Genomic DNA, 24,920 nt, shown 5'->3' with positions numbered 1-24,920 from the left:
GGTTGTCTGTTTTATAGACTGATTCATATGTCTGAAAATTGAACTAGGCTCTAGAGGGTATATTAACACACTTGTCATAGTTTTATCTGCCATGACACATTGTTCAGCTTACATCCATGAGTTCTTTGGTCTATCAGTCTGAATCTCCTCGAGCAAAAGGTCCACCCTTCCCTTGATATCAAAGCAGTGTCCTATGTAGAAAACTTGAAAAAGTGACAAATTTTAGGAGATGCAGGGAAACTCATGTATCATACATTCATCCTGCATAGCAAGATCCATGACTCTCAAACCTGAGACAGGTATAGAGTTCAGGAAAAAAATGAAAGAATAAATAGAACTAAAAAATAACTTGGAATTACGGAAGGTATCTGAGGAATTAAGGGCAAAGGTGGATGTATAAAAGGGGGACAGAATAAAAGATGGACCAAAAAACCCGTTAAACAAGAATGTAAGGGAATTTAGCCATTTAAAGAAGAATATAAATGGAATCTAAAGGCCTGGAATCTAAACGTCTCTCAAGGGAGAATGTGTGTAAAACACAAACATCAGGGCCTGGCACATTCTTTTCCTTGCCTCTTTTTACCCACAGTTTAAAAAGTGATTTTATAAAGGTAACTTTAAAAAAGAGTATCTTTTGTAAAGAGACTTAATTTAACACCATACATTCGTGGAGAGTCTTACCAAAGAGATCAAGGTCACATTTGGTTGTTAAAAAGGGACCTAGACTCTTTCTTCACATCCAGGATATTGAATACTTTTAACGGCATTTTCCAAAGAATGAGGACAAATGGAAGAAAAGAGGTAGTGACAATTATTTATGTTTTCCAAATGGAGGGAATGAGACTCCGGAGTGTATCCGAGGTCCCTAGAGTGAGCCAAGGTAGAGAAGGGAGCAATATTTATAGTCCGCTGACTTCAGTTCTGTTGGGTTAACGCCGCTCATCTTATGCCTTTGGAATTCACGGGCTCCATCACAGGGTCCGCGGGCGGGCCAGGCCTCGGAGCTCCAGGACCGACGCGGAAATGCTCCTTTCGCCTGCAGCTCACTCACAGCCTGTCCACCTCCACCTCCCTACCTGCGCCTCGGCACGCTGGCAAAGAGCCCAGAAAGAGAAGCCGGGGAGCTGTGTGGGTGAATAATGGTTGTACTGTGGCTACATTATTCTTTTCTTTGTCGCAACCACTACTACCACGATCGGGCAGTTCCCCGCCGTGGCGTGTGAATTCTCAGCGATCAAGCTTATTCCGCAAGCGCTGACCTGCCCTCACGTGTCAGAGTTTTTGTTGCGTTAGAGTTTGTCGGGGTCCACACGAAGGAACCCCGGAACACTGGAAGTGCCGGGGGGCCCGGCCAGCGCGCAGCAAGGGGCTGCGATGTCCGCGCCTTTCCACGGCGCTCAGTCGTGTGCGGCGCGAGCACTGCGTCTGCTCTACACGGCTTCCGACACTGGCCAGCTCCGCCACAGCGGCAATAGGGCGTCTCGGTGAGGAGGGGCCGACGGGGCCGTGGAGGAGAACCCCCCCCCCCTACGGCAGCCCGGCGCCCCCTTGCCGGCTGCCAGCCCTCTTCCCCGGCAGTGGGGCGCCGAGCACCTCAGACCCTTCGGGCACTTCCGCCGCGCACTCGGCTCCTTTCGCGTCCCCAGCCGGGAGGGGCGGGCGCCCTCCCAGTGCGCGCGCGCTGCAACCAGTCTCGCGGAGGCCCGCCCCTCCCCCCAGACCCTGCTCCCGTGCCGGGCCCCCCCCCACTCCTCCCTCCTAGGCGAGTGGCGGCGGCGGCGGCGGCGGCGGCGGCGGCTGCCGAGATTGGAATCCGCCTGCTGGCGCTCGGAGAAGGAGGAGGGAGGAGGGCGGGCAGGAAGGCTCGGGCTGCGCCGCGTCCGTCCGCGCGAGACGAGAATCGTACGGCCGCGCGAGGGGCGACCGGGCTGGGGCCGCTGCACGCCCAGGGCGGAGGCCGAGCCGGGCCCCCGCCTTGCTCCGGCGGCTCGCCGCGCCCACCCCGCTCCGCGCCGAGGGCTGCAGGATGAGTTCCCCAGGGTCCGGGTGAGTTGGCTCGTCCAGAGAGTGCGTGTGCGCGTCGGAAGAGGCCGGCCGCGGCAGGGAGGCTGGGGCGGGCTCGGGGCGAAGTTTCGGGGGGAGCCGGGAGCGCGAGGGAGGCCCGAGCTGGGGGCCGCCGGGCCTGGCCTCTTCGCCGGGTCCCCGCTGCCCCGGCTGTGTCAGGCCGCGGCCGACTGGGCCCTGCCGCCCCGGTCCGGGCCCTGCCGCCCCGGACCTGGCCCTGCCGGAGACCCGGGCCCCCTGGCCGCCCCCCGCGACGTCCCCGCCTCTGGGCCCCTCTTTGTTCCCCACCCCCGGGTTTCAGGCCGAGTTTGGGGAGGCGGTGTGGGCGAAAGCCGCCACCAAGGACGATTCTTGAATCCTTAAATGGAAAAGGCGCTCACCTCCCCGCCTCGGAGCTGCGAGGGTGATATTCGCGATTTGTCCATTACGTTTCTGCAAAAAAAAAAAAAAAAAAAAAAAAAAGACAGAAAACGAATGTCTGTTTCGTGGGGCGGTAGAGCCAGGAGGAACTACCTAACAGCCCTCCCGCAAAACTTGCCCGCGGGAAGGTGCCAGGTTTCTCGGAGGTTCACCTGTTGTCCTGCGCTGCCTCCGCTGCCATGTCTGTTGTGATTCTGCACTTCAGTTTCTGAAAACTTTCTGCTGGATTGAATGTAATCCTCTTTTCCTCTTTCCAGACTCCTAGTGGAAAGGTTTGGCAAGAAAAAAAAAATAGCTTGCGTCGGGGAAGAAAAATAATGTGCTGTGTGCTAGGATCTGGCGTTTTGTGACTTGTGCTCTTTTAGGCTCTCGGATGTTTTAATTTGGTCAAAGTGCTGCAGGTTTTGTCTTTCAGACGGTTAGCAAACTGTTCTGAGTACATAGTACGAACTTGGCACGTTCACCTGTGTTACGTCATTTACTCCCTATGATAATCCTGGTTAGTATATTCCTTATTTTTTAGAAGAGGAAACCGAGACGCAAAGAGGTTGAATAACTTGTCTAAATGAGCTGGGATTTGAACCCAGGATTTTCTCTATTATTAAGGATCTGTTAAAGTGAGGCATGCGAAGAGTTAACTACAGAAAGCCTTTCTCTGCAGACACTCTGACGTTTGGGAGCGTTTTTCAGTAAACTCATACTTGAAATGATCGCTCATTTGTTGCTTGAGTTGAAAACAACTCCTTTATTGTATTTATTTCAAAAGAGGAGTTCAAGTCTGAATTAAAGTAGAATGTATCAATGCTTATAACTTTTCAGTTGTTGAAATAGAAAGTTTCTGAACTAGAATTTTATTTAAATATTTAAAATTAAAGCTAAAATACGGGCAGTTCTGAGCTAGAAATGGGTTGCAGTTTACAAAAGGCCAGTTGAAATTTAGAATGACCTCTTAACAGAATCAGTGTTCCCACTCCTGTTTTGCACCCACCCCTCCGCCCGCGCCCTCCCCCGCTCGCACATTCTCCGTAGAACTCATTTCAAACTTTTTCTGCTTGCTTCACTTCACATCCTTTCCTGAAAACATTGAGGCATCCATTGGGAGCTCCTTCCAGAATTTACTGGATTCTTTTTATCATCATCTTTCCTTCCATCTTAGTGGAAGAATATTTTTTGTTCTTCCTCCTGGTTAACACCTTATTTCATTTTTCTCTTCTTTCCCACTTAATGGAATATAAGTTACTCTATTGTCTTAGAGTTCTTACAAGTATGAATGTGCTTAAGATTTCTTCAATTTACAGAAACCTTCCCTTGAGTCTGCTACTCCCTCAACCTGTCTTGTTGCTGCCTTTCCTTTTCAAATCATATTAACAATAAAAAGAAATTATGTCCTTATAAAAGTGATACATGGGCTTCCCTGGTGGCGCAGTGGTTGAGAATCCGCCTGCCGATGCAGGGGACGCGGGTTCGTGCCCCGGTCCGGGAAGATCCCACATGCCGCGGAGCGGCTGGGCCCGTGAGCCATGGCTGCTGAGCCTGCGCGTCCGGAGCCTGTGCTCCGCAACGGGAGAGGCCACAACAGTGAGAGGCCCGCGTACCACAAAAAAAAAAAAAAAAGTGATACATGTTCGTTAAGAAAAACAGAGCAAAATGAAGTAAAATTATAATTCACTCCTTCATAATCCCAACTCTAGACATTGCCAAGAGTAGTTTACTTTTCCTGCCTTTACTTCCTGGCGATCCCTTCACTTCTTAACCCGTATTATCTGGATTTCACCTTCACAAAGGTCACCTGTAACCTAATAAACACTTTTAAAGCCCCCTTTCTAAGTCAGCTTGAGCTTTTTGTAGCATTTAACATCGACCCATCATTCTTGAAATACCTTTCCTTGTCCATCATTCACCTGTCCATTTCATTCAATGAATACTTACTGTATTCTAACGTAACACATGAGTCCGTAGGAGTCAACAACTGTTACGGCTCCTTGCCTTCATGGAGCTTAAAGTCTACTGAGGGAGACATATTGAAGAATGAATTTTATAATTAAATATAATTATATAGATAAAGTGCAGAGTATTTATAAGAGCTTAAAAGGGGGGCCTGACCTGGTGCTGGTGTATGTTGGAAGAATCTCAGAAGGCCATCTTAAAAATGTTACATTGGAACCCTGTGACAGTTCTGAAGGATGAGTATGAATTAACTAGATGAAAACAGGGCTTCTGTGACATTATACTGACCTCGTTACTCTTTGCCCCTTTTCACTTTCTGTTCTTCCTTCTTCCTCATTAATGTAAGTGTTCTCCAAGTTTCACTTTTCAGATCATTTTTCATACATCTCTGGTCCTTTGACATTGTTTCAGACCCTGCTGTCTGAATAATTCTCAAATCTCTATTCTTTATTTCCCTTCTGCCCTTGAATCCTGGTTTTTCAAATTGTTTTATGCGTACCTCTACCTGATTATTCAGGTTCAAAGTGAACTCGTCCTTCTTACCAAACTTGTTTCCCTGGTGTTCCTTATTTTTGTTGATGGTATTCCAAACCTAGTCCTTTTCCCCATCCCATCACGTTTTGTCTGTAGCCAACATCTATTGGTTCTGCTTTCATGGTATTGTCACTCTTCTCTCTGTTCATGCCAGCTCTGGTACAGTTCTTAACACATGTTGGTATCAAGGTTATAATAGATTACAAAATGAGTTGGGCCACTTTCCTTCTTTTTTTCTCTTTTCAGGAACAGTTTAGACTGGGATTATCTTTTACTTGAGAGTTTGGCAGAACTCACCTGTAAGAGCATTCAGGCTTATATATATATATTTTTTTCCTGGAGAGGAATTTGAGTACCATTTCAGTTTATTTAATAGCTGTTGATCTGTGTAGGTTTTCTATTTCTTGTGTGAATTTTAGTGTTTAATATTTTTTCCAGAAATTTATTTATTGAGTTTTCAAATCTAGTGTTATTTGGTTTTCACATAATTCTTTTTTCTTTAAATTTCTTTGATTCGATATACTTGTATACAATATTATGTCCTGTCTATATATTTGTATATTTGATAGTTTTCCCTCTTCAATCTTTTTTTTTTTTTTTTTTCCTGCTAGCCGAATCAGGTTCTCATCCCACCTGGCCTAATGTTATGATCTTCTTGCCTTTACTTCCACCTTTATCCAGGTTAACTTATGCATTTCTGCCTAAATTAATCTTGAATCCCATTCTTGTCACTTCCCCACTCAGAAGTTTCCAGTGCCTTCTATTAAATGAAATTGTTTCCTTGGGATTTGCCTCAGATTTGTCAGATTCTTATCTTCCACTATTTTTGCTTCCTGCACAAGTTCTTTCCACCCTTCTGCTGTTGCTTATAACTCTTCCCTCTACTGGGACGGCATAAATAGTTAATTGTCATATGTACAAGTCCTGCCTCCTTCAAGCTCCATTTCAAATTCCATCTCTTTTTGAAGTCTTCCCCATTTTCTAATTCTAGATGGAACCCCTTCTGAAGAAAGGGATTTTCTTTTTTTAAAAAAAATAGTAAATTTATATATTTATTTATTTATTTATGGCTGCATTGGGTCTTCGTTGCTGAACATCGGCTTCTCGTTGCAGTGGCTTCTCTTGTTGTGGAGCACAGGCTCTAGGCATGCAGGCTTCAGTAATTATGGTGTGCGGGCTCTAGAGTGCAGGCTCAGTAGTTGTGGTGCACGGGCTTAGTTGCTCCGCAGCATGTGGGATCTTCCCGGACCAGGGATTGAACCCGTGTCCCCTGCATTGTAGGCAGATTCTTAACCACTGCACCACCAGGGAAGTCCCTGGTGGATTTGCTTAATGCCTGAAGTTTTTAATCTAATATTTTCTTTTTGCACTTACTCATTTGTTTTTTTTTCTTCCAGTTTTATTGAGATATAGACATACAGCATATAAGTTTAAGGTATATAGTGTAATGATTTGACTTACATCATGAAATGATTATCACAGTAAGTTTAGTGAACATCCATCATCTCATGTAGATACAAAATTAAAGAAATAGAAAAAAAAATTTTTTCCTGTGATGAAAACTCTTAGAATTTACTCTCTTATCAACTTTCATGTATAACATACAGCAGTGTTAATTATATCTATCATGTTGCTGTACATTACCTCGCTAGTACTTAACTTTCCTTATAACTGAAAGTTTGTTGCCTTTTGTCACTCATTTGTCTTTTTAAAAAAACAGTCTTGTTGACATATAATTTGTATACAGTGATATATACACATGTTAAATGTGTACTTTCGTGAGTCATTTGGTCTTTTACAGCAATTTTTATACAAATATTAGTTCTGCTCCTAGACTGTAGAAGGGGTCTGTAACTGGCTTTGTTGCATATTAAAATGATAAATGGAAAAAGGTCCTGTTTAGCCTAGCAGTAGCTGGACATCAGTTATAGTTGTATTGATATGACTTTTGGATCTTGGGAGCAGGGAGCCATGGAGAGAAAGGAAAATGGGTTTCCTCTCAGGCTAAATTTTGGTCTAGAAAGCCTTTTCTTCTTCTCTCTTCCACATTTTATTAGTGTTTATGCTTTTAGAATGTCATTTTAAAACCTCAAGGTCCATATTGACCACATCAGTACAACTCTTTAACCCTAAGATTAAATGCTGAGTTGTGTTGAATTACGTCAACTATAAGATGCACCATAATTTTATAGACCATTTATACAGAAAATATGCTTCTAGTTAGTTTTAAGAAGCTATCGATTGTAAGATGCATCCTAATTTCAGAGATGCTAAAATATGAAAAATATATGCGCTTTGTAATTGATGAATAGGGTTTCTCTCACTTATCAAAACTCCCATCACTTTAGTGTAGATGTTGGGAAGAATTTAAACCACACTAATGTAGGAGTGACTTATAGCGCTACTGTTACTGTGAAAAGGCATTTTTTAAGAGAGGATGCTTGTTAAACCTCTTTAACAAGTAAAATGTTTCAGGCAGTATATATAAATATTTATTTTTCGATGGGGTCTCTCACAATGAGGTATGCCAGTCTGATTGCGAGGTACTTTGACACCCCCTCCCCCCACTTTTTCCTCTTAATTTCTTTTGCTCATTTTCTGAACTTACAGGCTATCTGAAGAGCTGGTAATTTTCACACAGTGGCACAGATTATGTAAGGGGGGAATTGTAGGAGAGTTGTGACAACCAATTTTGTGGGTTATTTTAAAGACAATATCCAGTATTTATATATCATCATTAACAATCATATACCTAATTTTTTTTAAAGTAGATATAAAAGTAATTGTAAATATTTGGGTAATTTACTAAATCATAGTTATAATGTTTGTCAATTTTATAGCCAGTTTTATTTCTTTTTTTAAAATTAATTAATTTATTTTTTTGACTGCATTGTGTCTTCGTTGTTGCGCGTGGGCTTCTTCTCGATGCGGTGCATGGGCTTTTTCTAGTTGTGGCAAGCCGGGGCTACTCTTCATTGTGGTGCGTGGGCTTCTTATTGTGGTGGCTTCTCTTGTTGCAGAGCACGGGCTCTAGGCACATGGGCTTCAGTAGTTGTGGCATGTGGGCTCAGTAGTTGTGGCTCGTGGGCTCTAGAGCGCCAGGCTCAGTAATTGGTGGCTGCGTTGGGCTTAGTTGCTCCGTGGCATGTGGGATCTTCCTGGACCAGGGGTTGAACCCGTGTCCCCTGTATTGGCAGGTGGATTCTTTTTTTTTTTTCTTAACATCTTTATTGGAGTATAATTGCTTTACAATGGTGTGTTAGTTTCTGCTTTATAACAAAGTGAATCAGCTGGCAGGCAGATTCTTAACTGCTGTGCCACCAGGGAAGTCCTTATAGCCAACTTTTAATAAATTTTATTGAAGTGTCATTGATTTACAATGTTGTGTTAATTTCTGCTGGATAGCACAGTTGATTCAGGATACTGAATATAGTTCCCTGTGCTACACACTAGGACCTTATTGTTTATCCATCATATATATAATAGTTTGCATGTGCTAATCCCAAACTCCCAATACTTTCCCCCCTCATCGCCCTCCTCCTTGGCAACAAGATGTCTGTTCTCTTTGTCTGTGAGTCTGTTTCTGTTTTGTAGATAAGTTCATTTGTGTCATACTTTAGATTCCACATATAAATGATATATGATATTTGATATGATATCAAATATCTTGGATATTTATCTTTCTGTGTCTTATTTACTTCGCTTCGTATGGTAATTTCTAGGTCTATCCATGTTGCTGCAAGTGGCATTATTTAGTTCATTTTTATGGCTGAGTAATATTGCATTGTGTATATATATATATATATATATATATATATATATATATATATATATATACACACCACATCTTCTGATCCATTCATCTGTAGATGGGTATTTAGGTTGTTTCCATGTCTTGGCTATTGTAAATAGTGCTGTATAGCCAATATTTTAAAGGCTATCAGTTCTAAAAAAATATTGATAGAAACAAAATGACATGCTCAAAGATCCCCAGTAGTGTTTATTTGTTTATTTATTTATTTATTTTTGGCTCTGTTGGGTCTTTGTTGCTGCGCGTGGGCTTACTCTAGTTGCGGTGAGTGGGGGCTACTCTTCGTTGTGTGTGGGCTTCTCATTGTCATGGCTTCTCTTGTTGTGGAGCATGGGCTCTAGGCGCATGGGCTTCAGTAGTTGTGGCACACGGGCTCAGTTGTGGCTCACAGGCTCTAGAGCACAGGCTCAGTAGTTGTGGCACACGGACTTAGTTGCTCCACGGCATGTGGGATCTTCCCAGACCAGGGCTCGAACCTGTGTCCCCTGCATTGGCAGGCAGATTCTTAACTACTGCGCCACCAGGGAAGTCCCCGCAGTAATGTTTTTTGAAGAAAGCACTAGAGTAGGGTCTTAAGGAGATCAGATGATTAGTGGAATCCATCTTGTAGACTCTGGGGGGTCCTTAAACCAAGTTCATAAGGGCAGTTAATACAGAACTAATAATGGGGGCTTCCCTGGTGGTGCAGTGGTTGAGAATCTGCCTGCCAATGCAGGGGACACGGGTTCGAGCCCTGGTCTGGGAAGATCCCACATGCCGTGGAGCAACTAGGCCTGTGAGCCAAAACTACTGAGCCTGCGCGTCTGGAGCCTATGCTCTGCAACAAGAGAGCCCGCGACAGTGAGAGGCCCGCGCACCATGATGAAGAGTGGCCCCCGCTTGCCACAACTAGAGAAAGCCTTCGCACAGAAACGAAGACCCAACACCGCCAAAAAATAAATTAATTAATTAATTAATTTAAAAAAAAGAACTAATGAATAGGCACGAACTAGATAACGTTAGATATTCTTGAGTATCTTTTATTAAAAACTGGTGAATTTGAGCTACCCTGATATTATGGACGTTGTTACTCTTCTATACTTTTATGTTTCTGATGAACGTTTTTTTCTTACTGTATACATTTTTTATACCACTAATAACATCTGAGGCTGTGGAGCTTGGTTGTTGCTCTATCTGTATGTAATTTGGTGTTCAGTTAAGGAGGATAGTGGTATGTCAAGTGTGGGGATAAAATAGTCAAATTTGCAGTTTTGTGAGATTAGTTACATAGCAGAGAATCAGTTTGAAGAAAAGAAGACTGAAGACACTGAAACTTGTAGGGAAGCTGTTCCATCCTGGCTCAGACTAGGATAGTGGCAGGTAATTAGGGCGTAGAATGGGCAGGACTTGGTAATTAGCTGGGGGAGAGAGGAGGAATGGGATTGTCAAGAATGACTCCCAGGTTTCTAGATCGGAAACCTGGTAGGGTAGATGTGTGTTGTTGGCTGAGATGAAAAAAGTGGAAGGAGAGCTGGCTTCTGGAGGAAAATAGTTTCGTTTTGATCCTCTGAAACACCAGGTAGAGAGTTCTACTTGGCAGTTGCTTGCATATATTGGTCTGGAGTTTGACAGCGATTTGGGCTCGAGGTAGACATTTGGGAGTGATTACTATATAAGTTGTATATTTCAACAATGGGAATTGGGTGGCTCTCTCAGGTGACTTTTGCTTGCAAGTGACAAACCTAACTCATAGCTTAAAGGGGAAAAAGGCTCCCCTCCTACCCCGCCTCTCACGTTTTTGAAAAGATTGGAAGTAGGTATGGCTGGATCTAAGTGTTCAGATGATGTAATCGGGGGTCTGTCTTCTCTGCTTACCTCTTTTTTGGCCTCATCTGGCAGAGAGGACCACTGGTAACTCTAGGCTTATAATGGGCCTTATTGCTATGGATTCAAGAGAGGGAAAAAGCAGTTCTTTCCCAGGTGCATGTATTCTGTCTCATGGAGAGATTGTTATCGGGTCTACATGGAGTCTGGGGTACCATCATTGGCCAGAACTGGCTTATATGCCCACTGGAGCAGTCAGGGACCAATAGCCTTCTTGGAACCATGTGAGATGGGCAAGTGGTTGTTTCCCCAAAGAAAGGATGGCTCTGGGTAGGTACACAACATAAATCTACTATTTTGGGTTCTTAACCCTTTTAAAGGTCATTTTTTGAGTATCTGAAGAAAAATACACAAATGTAACAAGCATATAATTTCATGGTTATGTTATGGACCTCATTTCAGGAACTCCTGGTATATAACAGCAGAGAGCCTAGAACCGCCCTGAGAAACAGCAATTTAAGACCTAGGTAGAGAAGATAGACATTAAATAATTTCACAAATAATTATCTAATTATAGTTATATTAAGATATACAAAATGGATATACAGGGAGCTTATAAGAGCATGTAATAAGGGAACCTGGTCTGTTTAGGGTGCAGGTGCTTTTGAAGGCCTTCCTGAGAAAGTGGCCTATAGAGTGAGAACTTGGACCAGAAAGGAGAGGGAGAGGGCTCCCAGAAGTATTTAGTAATTTTTAAAGCAAACATTTTTTGCTCTTTCAAAAATTATAAAAGCAGGACTTCGCTGGTGGCATGGTTGTTAAGAATCCGCCTGCCAATGCAGGGAACATGCGTTTGAGCCCTGGTCCGGGAAGACCCCACATGCCACAGAACAACTAAACCTATGCACCACAACTACCGAGGCTGTGCTCTAGAGCCCATGAGCCACAACTACCGAGCCCGTGCACCACAACTACTGAAGCCTGCGTGCCTAGAGCCCGTGCTCCGCAACGAGAGAAGCCACCGCAATGAGAAGCCTGCGCACCACAATGAAGAGTAGCCCCTGCTTGCCGCAACTAGAGAAAGCCTGCGCGCAGCAACAAAGACCCAACGCAGCCATAAATAAATAAATAAGTTTAAAAAAAATTATAAAAGCAGTACACCTACTGTGGATAATTTGGGAAATATGAAAAATTTTAAAGAAGCACCAGAACACTTAAATATTGGCTTCTAATTTTTTATCAACTAACATCTAGTACTGGTACTACCACTAAGCTAACTGTGCAGTCTTGGATACTACATTAACTCTATCTGATCTCTGTTTCCTTATCTTAAAAAGTGAAAGGACTTGATAAACTTTAAGGTTATTTTATGCTTAAAGAAAAAAAGAAAGAAAATTCCATGACTTTAATGTAGAGCATTTAGTCACTGAAATTGCAGATCTTGTAATGCTTTTGGTCCTGATGACAGCACTGGATTTCTGACTTTTGGCTGAAAAGTCACTCTTCCTGTCCTGGCAGTCATTTCAGGTAATGAAGGGAATAGCGTATGACCAGTGGTATTCTTCCGTGCTCAACTTTCTTATCTCCTCTTTTGAGCATAGCCTTGAGGTAAATTATCTGCAGTGTTACAGGCTCTCAATTTTGAAGTTAAATCTGGAGGAGACTTGCGTGCTTGTCATACTGTTTTGTGTATATTGAAATTTTTAGGTAGTTTTCTTATTCGAAATTAAAATTTTTATAATATATTTTAGAAATACAAGATCATAAATATCTTAAATTTGTATTTAACTAAAAATATTTTAGATTTCTAGCTGAAAGGAGCTCCTGATAGGAAATATTAAAGTAAAGACTGTTAAATTTTGGTGAGGTTGTTAAACTTATATATTTTTCAAAAAATCATTTAAAAATGTCATGAAATAAAAATATTTCAACAGTATCCGGAAGTATCTTAAATATACACCAAATCAACAAAATATGGTCACTTGATAACAGATAACTTTTATTGTCTACCTTGCAGTAATATGCTGTGTCACCTGCATTGACAGGCGGATTCTTAACCACTGCGCCACCAGGGAAGCCCCTCTTTTTAATATTTAAGATTTGTTAGAAACTTTTCATGGGCAACTTTCTGACTGGCATTCTTTGACTTTCCTAATGTTTCCTGTGCATCGTAGAAAAGGATATTAAAAGGTCAGTGGAATACAGTTACTTTTTAAACATCCAGAACCCTTCTCATAAATATTTTTTTAAATTAGTGTCCTGGGACTTCCCTGGTGTTGCAGTGGTTAAGAATCCACCTGCCAGTGCAGGGGACATGGGTTCAAGCCCTTGTCCAGGAAGATCCCACATGTGGAGCAACTAAGCCCGTGTGCCACAACTACTGAGCCTGTGCTCTAGAGCCTGCGAGCCACAACTACTGAGCCTGCGCACCGCAACTACTGAAGCCCGTGAGCCTAGAGCCCGTGCCGCACAACAAGAGAAGCCACGGCAATGAGAAGCCTGCGCACCGCAGCGAAGAGTAGCCCCTGCTCGCCACAACTAGAGAAAGCCTGTGAGTGGCAAGGAAGACCCAATGCAGTCATAAATAAATAAATAGATAGATAGATAGATAGACACTCTTCGCAACTAGAGAAAGCCTGTGAGTGGCAAGGAAGACCCAATGCAGCCATAAATAGATAGATAGATAGATAGATAGATAGATAGATAGATAGATAGTGTCGTATATCTCATTTCTGAGACACATATAAGTTTAATTATTGATGATGATCACACAGACAAGCCTTTTTCACAGCTTTACCATGGCTTTTACTCTTAAAGTAGTTGAAATTGGGTAGATATCTGTAAAACATAATTATGTTATTTGTATTGTTTCTTAGAATACATTTAAAATCTCTCCTGTGAGAGAACAGGAAGAAAAAAATTTAAAAATACTGCCACATCAATTGAAAATGAAAGTGAATAAGCTCATCTAGGGGGCAGTTTTGGGAGTAAAATAGGTTGAGAAATGAAACCTGATTTTTACCTGTTAATGATGCTGAGACTGTCCTCTGGAATATTAGTAAGTGGCTTATGTTGTTCCATAAAAAATTTTAAAACATAAGTGGTTACGGCATGTAGACATTTAAAAAGAATCCTTTTCCTCGCAGGTTTCTCTTTAAAACAAAACAAAAGCCTTTTTTGCCTTCTTATTACAGAAGTGGTGCTCACTGAACAAATTTAAAACATCGAAAAGCCCCGAGAAGAAAGTAAAAATCTGTCATATTCATGCTACTCAAAGGTGACATCTGTAAACATTTTGGTATACACAGTGTAAGTTTAAAAAAATCTTACTGCTTAATGTTTCTGCTATAACTTAAGAATTTGATGAAATTAGGTGAGTAAAGCTGAAATTCTGTGCATACATTAAACTTGTATGTCTGAACCTGAAATATGAGAAACTTAGAATTAAGGGGATGGGGTTGGGGGGGAGTTATCTAAATAGAAATAGAAAGTTTTGGAAATTTGGCTGTCTTGTTCTAGTTCTCTGTTCATCTTTTTTTTCGTGTATATTCTCTTTTCAGCTGTGCAAGTTTTAAGCTTTAAAAAAAATTAAGATGTTTCAAATTTGAAGTGTTTTTCTATAATAATGGACTAAAATAGAGTAAGATGTGGGGAGGTAGAACCTAAACTGAGGAAGGTCAAAAACCATATGGAAATAGAAAATCCAAAATCTCTTGCAGAATGAAGCTAGGAAGAATGGAATCTAAACACTGAAATTATACATCTGCGAGGCAGCTGTGCATTCTTTGTTCATAGGTTCTGTTGCAGAAATAGCAGAGAAACTTTGAAAGAGAAACATATCCTAAATAGACTGAGCTGATATTCTTACAACTAATTATGATATGGACAGTTTTAGTGTTACAGTGTGTATTAAGTCATCTTTAAACGAATTATTCCCTTTTCTTAAGGAGTTATAAAAATTCTTTTCCAAAAGTAACAGATCACTTTGGGGGGTTAAGTTTGGGTTTCCTATTTAAATCTTCAGCACTGAATCAACATTTTATTAGATTACAGATCAGGGGATTTTTGGTGATTCTAAAAGAGTGTGATCTGTTGTAAATTTGTTGGTTGCTTTCGTTTTTGTTAGTATTCAGGGATGTGTGGTACTTTAATGTTCTGCCCTTCAAAAATCAGCTCTTATGAATTTGTTTAGACAAAATATTTAAGTTTTAAAATAATCAGGCATTTAAAAACGGTTGAGGGACTTCCCTGGCAGTCCAGTGGTTAAGACTGCCTTCCAGTGCAGGAGGTGTGGGTTCGATCCCTGGTCAGGGAGCTAAGATCCTACATACCAGCGTGGTGCAGCCAAAAACTAGAAAAACTAAAAATTAAAAAATAAGTAAAACAGTTGAAATTTAAAAAGGGAAAGACATAAAAAGGCTTTTATTTGGTTTTGGGATGCTTAAACTACTAACATTTGAATAGCTTTATAGTTTACAAAGCACCTTTTAGTATCCATTATCTCTGGTGATTCATTGTCTTGCTAACATTTTTTACCTCTTGAAAATTAAGGCAGAACACTGTCAGTTAAGTCAGTGGTTATAGAATGCTCTTTAGTTTTTACTTACTATAGGGATGATACACATTCAGGACTGAGAAAACATGGAAAAGTAGAACAAAAAGGAAACACATCCCCAGCGTCTCATAACAACCATTATTATTTTTGGTCTTCTTTTTCTACTCCTATTTTTTGTGTAGTTTGCCCTGATGCTGAGGATGCAATATTTGTATCCTTTTAAAATTCACATTTTAAGCATTTCTAATAAAAAAATAGTTCTTAACCATTTGGAGGGGGGGTACTGTTTCACTAAAATTATTTTCTACTTGAGGGAAAATATTTTATCCTAGGATCATGTGTTGTAAATATATAGTGGTTAAGAGCATGGACTCTGGTTGGGTTTAAATCCCAGCTCAGCTTCTTCCTAGCTGGGTCATCAGCAGTTTTGGTAAATTGAGTAACATCTCTGTGTCTGTTTCCTAATCTGTAAAATGGGAATAATGGCTCCTACCTCATGGAGTGGTTGTAAGTTTATATATATATGATATATATATATGTCATATGTATATATAAAACACATATATAATATAAATGTATTTTATATCTTAGAACTGTATCTGACCCATTGTAAGCACTGTGTACATTAACTAAAATTTTAGATCAGGGACCATGACCACACTGACTGCTGATCAAACTGGCAGACAGAACATTAGTAAAGATACAGAAGGTCAGGTGATGCAACGAAAAAGCATAATTAATATATAGTGAACATCACACCCAGTAAGGATAGAGTGTGACCCATTTGCTGGGTCATTAAAGCAAGCCTCAGCAAATATCAAAGGTTTGAAATCATTCACAATGTCCTCTAACAATAATGGAATTAAGTTAGAAACCAATAACAAAAGATAATGAGAAAATCTTTGAAATTAAACAGTGCACTTCTAAATAACCACACATGGATCAAATAAGTTACAAAAGAATTAGGAATTATTTGGGATTCAAGAATAATGAAAATACATGTCATATCAAAATTTGGGATACAGTTAATTCTAAACTTAGAGGAAATGTTATAGGTTTAAAAATATGTTAGAAAAGTAGAAAGCCTAAAAATAAACGATTTAAGTGTCCGTCTCAAGAAATTTCAATGATTGGGATTTCCTCTTTCTCAAGTTTGATTGGATGGATTGTGGGGGAATTTTAGTTTCATGTTTTACATCAAATTCCCTTTTTAATAGAACAGGAGGAAAGGTGTGATTGACCAAAATAGGTGTACCTTGTTTTCCTGTTAGTACATTTGAACTCCATCTCCTCCGCAAAGCTTGATTCCTAATTTACTTGATTTATAGGAGGCAGTACCCTTTATGAAAACTCCTATTTTCTTGGCACTTGCATAGAGCCCTTAACTTTTGTAAGGAGAAAGAAACAGTCTTTTTGAGGAAGCAGAGACAAGAATTCTGAGATGATCAGTTTAGTGTTGGTAATTATTTCTAAGTCTTTAAGACTTGGAAGTATAATTCAACTTGATAAGTATGTAATGAGCATCTGTTACAGAGTAGAGACTGTTCAGACTTGGTTATACAATAGTGAATTAAAATAGCCCTGAGTTCTGCTTTCATAGAGCTTATGCTCTAGTGGGGGATACCAAAAAACACAAACCCACCCAGTTATGTCATGACAATGCAGTATTGGTGCTAGGAAAGAAAAGTATAGAGTACTAGGAGAGTGGTTAGTAGGGGACCCAACCTTATTTAGGTTGAGAATGTGGTGAGATATGTAAAAATTAGAATAAAGCAGGGGAAAAGACCCATGGAAAATCGTAGAAAGTATATTTTTAAAAGATAGAATAAATCTTAAAATGTGTTATCTTAACTGAGTTAAACAATCCAGAGGCCTGAGAGGTTATCCTTAGTCCAGTATTGACTATTGGATAGTCTCATTCAGGACATGCTTTAGGTCTCAGTTCTCTGTTCTGTAGAATGGAAGTGGTCAGGATTAGATGAGATAATGGCTAAGTTTCTAGTTCCAAAGTGCTAATTCCTTTGAAACTTTTATTAGCTCTTTAAAGAGTATTTTTCTCTGATTGTGAAAAAAAAAATGCTATTTTTAGAAAAATTTGGAGACTAGAAAAGAAAGACTCTGTCCCTCAAATTTCATTTGTACTGGTGATGTCAATTTTATTATAAATGGAGAATATAGAGAGAATTTGACCTCCTTGCAGCTTTGGGAGATATTGGTTAACAGGACAGCATTAATCAGGATAGGCTAAATTATGCCACATTAAGGAAAAAAATTCTCAAATTTCAGTGGCTTGACAGAGTGAAAAGTTTGTTTCTCATTCCATATTCAGCTTGGGTCAAGTAAGCAGTTGAGAGAAAGCCTGTCAGAGGCTCTACCATCTTGTAGCTGTTCCTCTGGAACGCATGGCTTTCTTGGTTGCTATGGAAGGAAGGAGAACATTGGAGGATCTTGTAACCAGCAATTATGTATGTAACTTTAGTAGTAGGAACTAGTCATTTGGCCTTACCTAACTGCAAGGGGGTAAAGAAGTGTAGTTCTTCCATGTCCCTGGAAGTAGAGGAGACCTGGCTATGGGTGAGCTTTAAAAAGTCTTCACAATAACGACCTTGCTTTTCCTGGCCATAGTTGAGTAGACTGAAGATGGACCTCTAATTCAAGTGGGGCCAGTTGGATTGTTTTGCCTATGAGTTTGCTTTTGGGCCACTGGTGACTGGAGTGTTCAGGCCATTAGACACAGAGGGTTTGCTCCCAGTCAGGGTGGTGGGATTCAAATACCTAAGCAATCAGAAATTTATTTGTAGAGAGAAGAATGAATCAAATGCATTGAAGAAATAAGGTGTTGTGTACCTTATTTGGGGAGAAAAAATAACTATTTGTATTCAGTGGCTTTGGGGGGGGAATAACTATTGGTATTCAGTGGCTTTCCATTTCTCAGTTCAAGATCCATAATGAAGACTGACTGTAGTTCCTACACATAGATTACAAAAAAATTAATTAATTAATTAATTTATTTATTTTCGGCTGTGTTGGGTCTTCGTTGCTGTGCGTGGGCTTTCTCTAGTTGTGGTGAGAGGGGGACTACTCCTTGTTGTGGTGTGCAGCCTTCTCATTGCAGAGGCTTCTCTTTGTTGCGGAGCACAGGCTCTAGGGTATGCAGGCTTCAGTAGTTGTGGCACGAGGGCTCAGTAGTTGTGGCACAGGGGCTTAGTTGCTCTGCAGCATGTGGGATCTTCCTGGACCAGGGCTTGAACCCATGTCCCCTGCATTGGCAGGTGGATTCTTAACCACTGCACCACCAGGGAAGCCCCCTACACATAGATTTCTTGAGAATATATATGCTTTTGCAACACACGGAATAGTCCCCAAAAGTGAGTATCTTTTGTTCCATAAAGAAAAGCAGTAGATTTTCAGAAAGCAAAAAATAAACAGGTTATATTTTCTGACCACGGTGCCATAGAAATGTATAGCAAGAGGATGCTTTACTTCCCCCAAAAAACAAAAACATACAGAACAAACAAAAACATAAATCTAAAACAAAAACACTGGCGGTGGGGAAGAGACATAGCTTTTAAATAGCTTAAAGGGACAATCATAACTGAAGTCACACAACTTAGAAGTAAATTACAGTAAGACCACACTGTAATACCAGTGTAGCCAATGTGAAACTTTATGGGAAACTCATAGCAATTACATATTAATTAGTAGATAAGAAAGATTAAAACTGATTGAACAAGGTGTATTGGTTCAAGATGGTGGAGTAGAAGGACATGCTTTCACTCTCTTGCGAGAGCACCAGAATCACAACTAACTGCTGAACAGTCATCGACAGGAAGACACTGGAACTCACCAAAAAAGATATCTCACATCCAAAGACAAAGGAGAAGCCACAGTGAGACGGTATGAGGGGCACAATCACAATAAAATCAAACCCCATAACTGCTGGGTGGATAACTCACAAACTGGAGAACACTTATACCACAGAAGTCCACCCACTGGAGTGAAGGTTCTTAGCCCCACGTCAGGCTTCCCAACCTGGGGGTCTGGCTACGGGAGGAGGAATTCCTAGAGAATCAGACTTTGAGGGCTAGTGGGATTTGATTGCAGGACTTTGACAGGACTGGGGGAAGCAGAGACTCCACGCTTGCAGGGCACACACAAAGTAGTGTGTGCATCGGGACCCAGGGGAAGAAGTGACCCCGTAGGAGACTGAACCAGACCTACCTGCTAGTGTTGGAGGGTCTCCTGCAGAGGCAGGGGGTGGCTGTGTCTCACCATGAGGACAAGGACACTGGCAGCAGAAGTTCTGGGAGATACTCCTTGGTGTGAGCCCTCCCAGAGTCTGCCATTATCCCCACCAAAGAAGCTGGGTAGGCTCCAGTGTTGGGTTACCTAGGCCAAGCAACCAACAGGGAGGGAACCCAGCCTCACCCATCAGCAGACAAGCGGATTAAAGTTTTACTGAGCTCTGCCCACCAGAGCAACAGCCAGCTCTACCCACCACCAGTCCCTCCCATCAGGAAACTTGCACAAGCCTCTTAGATAGCCCCATCCACCAGAGGGCAGACAGCAGAAGCAAGAAGAACCACAATCGTGCAGCCTGTGGAACAAAAACCACATTCACAGAAAGATAGACAAGATGAAAAGGCGGAGAGCTAAGTACCAGATGAGGAAACAAGATAAAACCCCAGAAAAACAACTAAATGAAGTGGAGATAAGCAATCTTCCAGAAAAAGAATTTAAAATAATGATAGTGAACATGATCGAGGACCTCGGAAAAAGAATGGAGACACAGATAGAGAAGGTGCAAGAAATGTTTAACAAAGACTTAGAAGAATTAAAGAACAAACAAATAGATGAAGAATACAATAACTGAAATGAAAAATACACTACAAGGAATCAAAAGCAGACTAACTGAGGCAAAAGAATGGATAAATGACCTGGAAGACAGAATGGTGGAATTCACTGCTGTGGAACAGAATAAAGGAAAAAGAATGAAAATTAGACAATCTAAGAGACCTCTGGGACAACGTTAAATGCAACAACATTCGCATTATAGGGGTGCCAGAAGGAGAAGAAAGAGAGAAAGGGCCTGAGAAAATATTTGAAGAGATTATAGTCGAAAACTTTCCTAACATGGGAAAGGAAATAGCCACCCAAGTCCAGGAAGCTCAGAGAGTCCCATACAGGATAAACCCAAGGAGAAACACACCAAGACACATAGTAATCAAATTGGCAAAAATTAAAGAAAAATTATTAAAAGCAGCAAGGGAAAAATGACAAATAAAATGCAAGGGAACTCCCGTAAGGTTAACAGCTGATTTCTCAGCAGAAACTCTACAAGCCAGAAGGGAGTGTCATGATATACTTAAAGTGATGAAAGGGAAAAACCTACAACCAAGATTACCTGGCAAGGATCTCATTCAGATTTGACGGAGAAATCAAAAGCTTTACAGACAAGCAAAGGCTAAGAGAATTCAGCACCACCAAACCAGCTCTACAACAAATGCTAAAGGAACTTCTTTAAGTGGAAAACACAAGAGAAGAAAAGGACCTACAAAAGCAAACCCAAAACAACTAAGAAAATGGTCATAGGAACATACATATTGATAATTACCTTAAACGTGAATGGATTAAGTGCTCCAACGAAAAGACACAGGCTCGCTGAATGGATACAAAAACAAGACCCATATATATGCTGTCTACAAGAGACCCACTTCAGACTTAGCAACACATACAGACTGAAAGTGAGGGGATGGAAAAAGATACTCCATGCAAATGGAGAGCAAAAGAAAGCTGGAGTAGCAATACTCACATCAGATAAAATAGACTTTAAAATAAAGAATGTTACAAGAGACAAGGAAGGACACTACATAATGATCAGGGGATCAATCCAAGATGAAGATAAAACAATTATAAATATATATGCACCCAACATAGGAGTATCTCAATACATAAGGCAACAACTAACAGCTGTAAAAGAGGAAATCTGCAGTAACACAATAACAGTGGGGGACTTTAACACCTCACACCAATGGACAGATCATCCAAACAGAAAATTAATAAGGAAACACAAGCTTTAAATGACACAATAAGACCAGATAGATTTAGTTGATATTTATAGGACATTCCATCCAAAAACAGCAGATTACACTTTCTACTCAAGTTCACATGGAACATTCTCCAGGATAGATCACATCTTGGGTCACAAATCAAGCCTCAGTAAATTTAAGAAAATTGAAATCATATCAAGCATCTTTTCTGACCACAGCGCTATGAGATTAGAAATCAACTACAGGGAAAAAAACGTAAAAAACACAAACACATGGAGGCTAAACAATACATTACTAAATAACCAAGAGATCACTGAAGAAGTCAAAGAGGAAATAAAAAAATACCTAGAGACAAAAGACAATGAAAACACGATGATCCAAAACCTATGGAATGCAGCAAAAGCAGTTCTAAGAGGGGAGTTTATAGCAATACAGTCCTACCTCAAGAAACAGCAAACATCTCAAATAAACAACCTAACCTTACACCTAAAGGAACTAGAGAAAGAAGAATAAACAAAACCCAAAGTTAGTAGAAGGAAAGAAATCATAAAGATCAGAGCAGAAATAAATGAAATAGAAACAAAGAAGACAGTAGCAAAGATCAGTAAAAGTAAAAGCTGGTTCTTTGAGAAGATAAACAAAATTGATAAACCATTAGCCAACCTCATCAAGAAAAAGATGGAGAGGACTCAAAATCAATAAAATTAGAAATGAAAAAGGAGAAGTTACAACAGGCACCTCAGAAACACAAAGCATCCTAAGAGACTACTACAAGCAACTCAGTGCCAATAAAATGGACAGCCTGGAAGAAATGGACAATTCTAGAAGGGTATAACCTTCTAAGACTGAACCAGGAAGAAACAGAAAATATGAACAGACCAATCACAAGTAATGGAATTGAAACTGTGATTTAAAATCTTCCCACAAAAGTCCAGGACCAGATGGCTTCACAGGTGAATTCTGTCAAACATTTAGAGAAGAGCTAACACCCATCCTTTCTTCTCAAACTCTTCCAAAAAATTGCAGAGGAAGGAACACTCCCAAACTCATTCTATGAGGCCACCATCACCCTAATACCAAAACCAGACAAAGATACTACAAAAAAAGAAAATTACAGACCAATATCACTGATGAATATAGATGCAAAAATCCTCAACAAAATACTAGCAAACAGAAGCCAACAACACATTAAAAGGATCACACACCATGATCAAGTGGGATTTACCCCAGGGATGCAAGGATTCTTCAGTATACGCAAATCAGTCAATGTGATACACCATATTAACCAACTGAAGAAGAAAAACCATATGATCATCTCAATAGATGCATAAAAAGCTTTTGACAAAATTCAACACCCATTTATGATAACTCTCCAGAAAGTGGGCATAGAGGGAACCTACCTCAACATAATAAAGGCCATATACGACAAACCCACAGCAAACATCATTCTCAATGGTGAAAAACTGAAAGCATTTCCTCTAAGATCAGGAACAAGACAAGGATGTCCACTGTCACCACTGTTAAACAACATGGTTTTGGAATTTTTAGCCACAGCAATTAGAGAAGAAAAAGAAATAAAAGGAATACAAACTGGGAAAGAAGAAGTAAAACTGTCACTGTTTGCAGATGACTTGATACTATACATAGAGGATCCTGAAGATGCCACCAGAAAACTACTAGAGCTAATCAATGAATTTGGTAAAGTTGCAGAATACAAAACTAATGCACAGAAATCTCTTGCATTTCTATACACTAATGATGAAAAATCTGAAAGAGAAATTAAGGAAACATTCCCATTTACCACTGCAGCAAAATGAATAAAGTACCTAGGAATAAACCTACCTAGGGAGACAAAAGACCTGTATGCAGAAAACTATAAGACACTGATGAAAGAAATTAAAGATGATACCAACAAATGGAGAGATATACCATGTTCTTGGATTGGAAGAATCAATATAGTGAAAATGACTATACTACCCAAAGTAATCTACAGATTCAATACAATCCCTATCAAAGTACCAATGGCATTTTTCACAGAACTAGAACAAAACATCTTAAAATTTGTATGGAGACACAAAAGACCCCAAATAGCCAAAGTGGTCTTGAGGGAAAAACATGGATCTGGAGGAATCAGACTCCCTGAGTTCAGACTATACTACAAAGCTACAGTAATCAAGACAATATGGCACTGGCACAAAAACAGAAATATAGATCAGTGGAACAGGATAGAAAGCCCAGAGATAAACCCATGTACCTGTGGTAAAGTAATCTATGACACAGGAGGCAAGGATATACAATGGAGAAAGGACAGTCTCTTCAGTAAGTGGTGCTGGGAAAACTGGACAGCTACATGCAAAAGAATGAAGTTAGAACACTCCTTAACACCATACACAAAAATAAACTCAAAATGGATTAGAGGTCTAAATGTAAGACCGGACACTATAAAACTCTTAGACTCTTAGAGGAAAACATAGGAAGAACACTCTTTGACATAAATCACAGCAAGATCTTTTTTGATCCACCTCCTAGAGTAATGGAAACAAAAACAAAAATAAACAAATGGGACCTAACAAACCTTCAAAGCTTTTGCAAAGCAAACTACAAACAAAAGGAAAAGACAAGTCTCAGAATGGGAGAAAATATTTGCAAATGAATCAATGGACAAAGTATTAATCTCCAAAATATATAAACAGGTCATGCAGCTCAATATTAAAATAACAAACAATCCAATCCAAAAATGGGCAGAAGAGCTAAATAGACATTTCTCCAAAGGAGACATACAGATGGCCAAGAAGTGCATGAAAAGCTGCTGAACATCATGCAGATCAAAACTTACAATGAGGTATCACCTCACACCAGTTAGAATGGGCATCATCAGAAAATCTACAAACAACAAATGCTGGAGAGGGTGTGGAGAAAAGGGAACCCTCTTGCACTGTTGGTGGGAATGTAAATTGATACAGGCCACTATGGAGAAGAGTATGGAGATTCCTTAAAAAACTAAAAATAGAATTACCATATGACCCAGCAATCCCACTACTGGGTAGATACCCAGAGAAAACCATAATTCAGAAAGACAGATGTACCCCAGTGTTCTTTGCAGCGCTATTTGCAATAGCCAGGACATGGAAGCAACCTAAATGCCCATCGACAGATGAATGGATAAAGAAGAGGTGGTACATATATACAATGGAATATTACTCAGCCATAAAAAATGAATGAAATTGAGTCATTTGTAGAGGCATGGATGGATCTAGAGACTGTTATACAGAGTGAAATAAGTCAGAAAGAGAAAAACAAATATCATATATTAACACATATGTGGAATCTAGAAAAATGGTACAGATGAACTGGTTTGCAGGACAGAAATTGAGACACATGTAGAGAACAAATGTATGGACACCAAGGGGGGAAAGTGGTGGGGGGAGTGGTGGTGGTGTGATGAATTGGGAGATTGGGATTGACAGGTATACACTGATGTGTATAAAATGGATGACTAATAAGAAAGTGCTGTGTAAAAAGTAAATTAAAATTCAAAAAAAAACTGAACAAGATAATCAATTCACACTGATTTTAAACAATAAAATAAATTAGAATAAAGGAATTAATAAATATAAAATTATAAGTTAATGAAAACCAAAACAACTCGATGAGTAAAATCCAAAGGTGGCAGACTCTGGGCCAGTCTGCTTAAGAAAACAAACTAGAAGCAAACATTAAAAACGAGCTAGGGATA

The 24,920-nt window shown here is 40.3% G+C and overlaps 1 protein-coding gene across 5 annotated transcripts in view; it reads left to right on the top strand.

Moving 5' to 3' along the window:
* Positions 1–1,769: 1,769 nt before the first annotated feature.
* Positions 1,770–24,920, top strand: part of BMPR1A (bone morphogenetic protein receptor type 1A) — a 138,359-nt gene continuing 115,208 nt past the window's right edge. For 4 of the 5 annotated variants that reach the window (XM_067025220.1, XM_067025218.1, XM_059053931.2 and 1 more), the window contains exon 1: positions 1,776–2,046. The gene's annotated coding sequence lies outside the window, so the exon portion shown is untranslated. Of the gene's footprint in view, positions 2,047–24,920 lie in introns of all 5 variants that reach the window. The other variant, XM_059053932.2, reaches the window with a different exon arrangement.

This window comes from Kogia breviceps, chromosome 2 (genome assembly GCF_026419965.1).
Source record: "Kogia breviceps isolate mKogBre1 chromosome 2, mKogBre1 haplotype 1, whole genome shotgun sequence".
Lineage (NCBI taxonomy): Eukaryota > Metazoa > Chordata > Mammalia > Artiodactyla > Physeteridae > Kogia > Kogia breviceps.
Note: the sequence above shows the minus strand (reverse complement) of the source record. Positions and strands in the feature narration are given on the sequence as shown.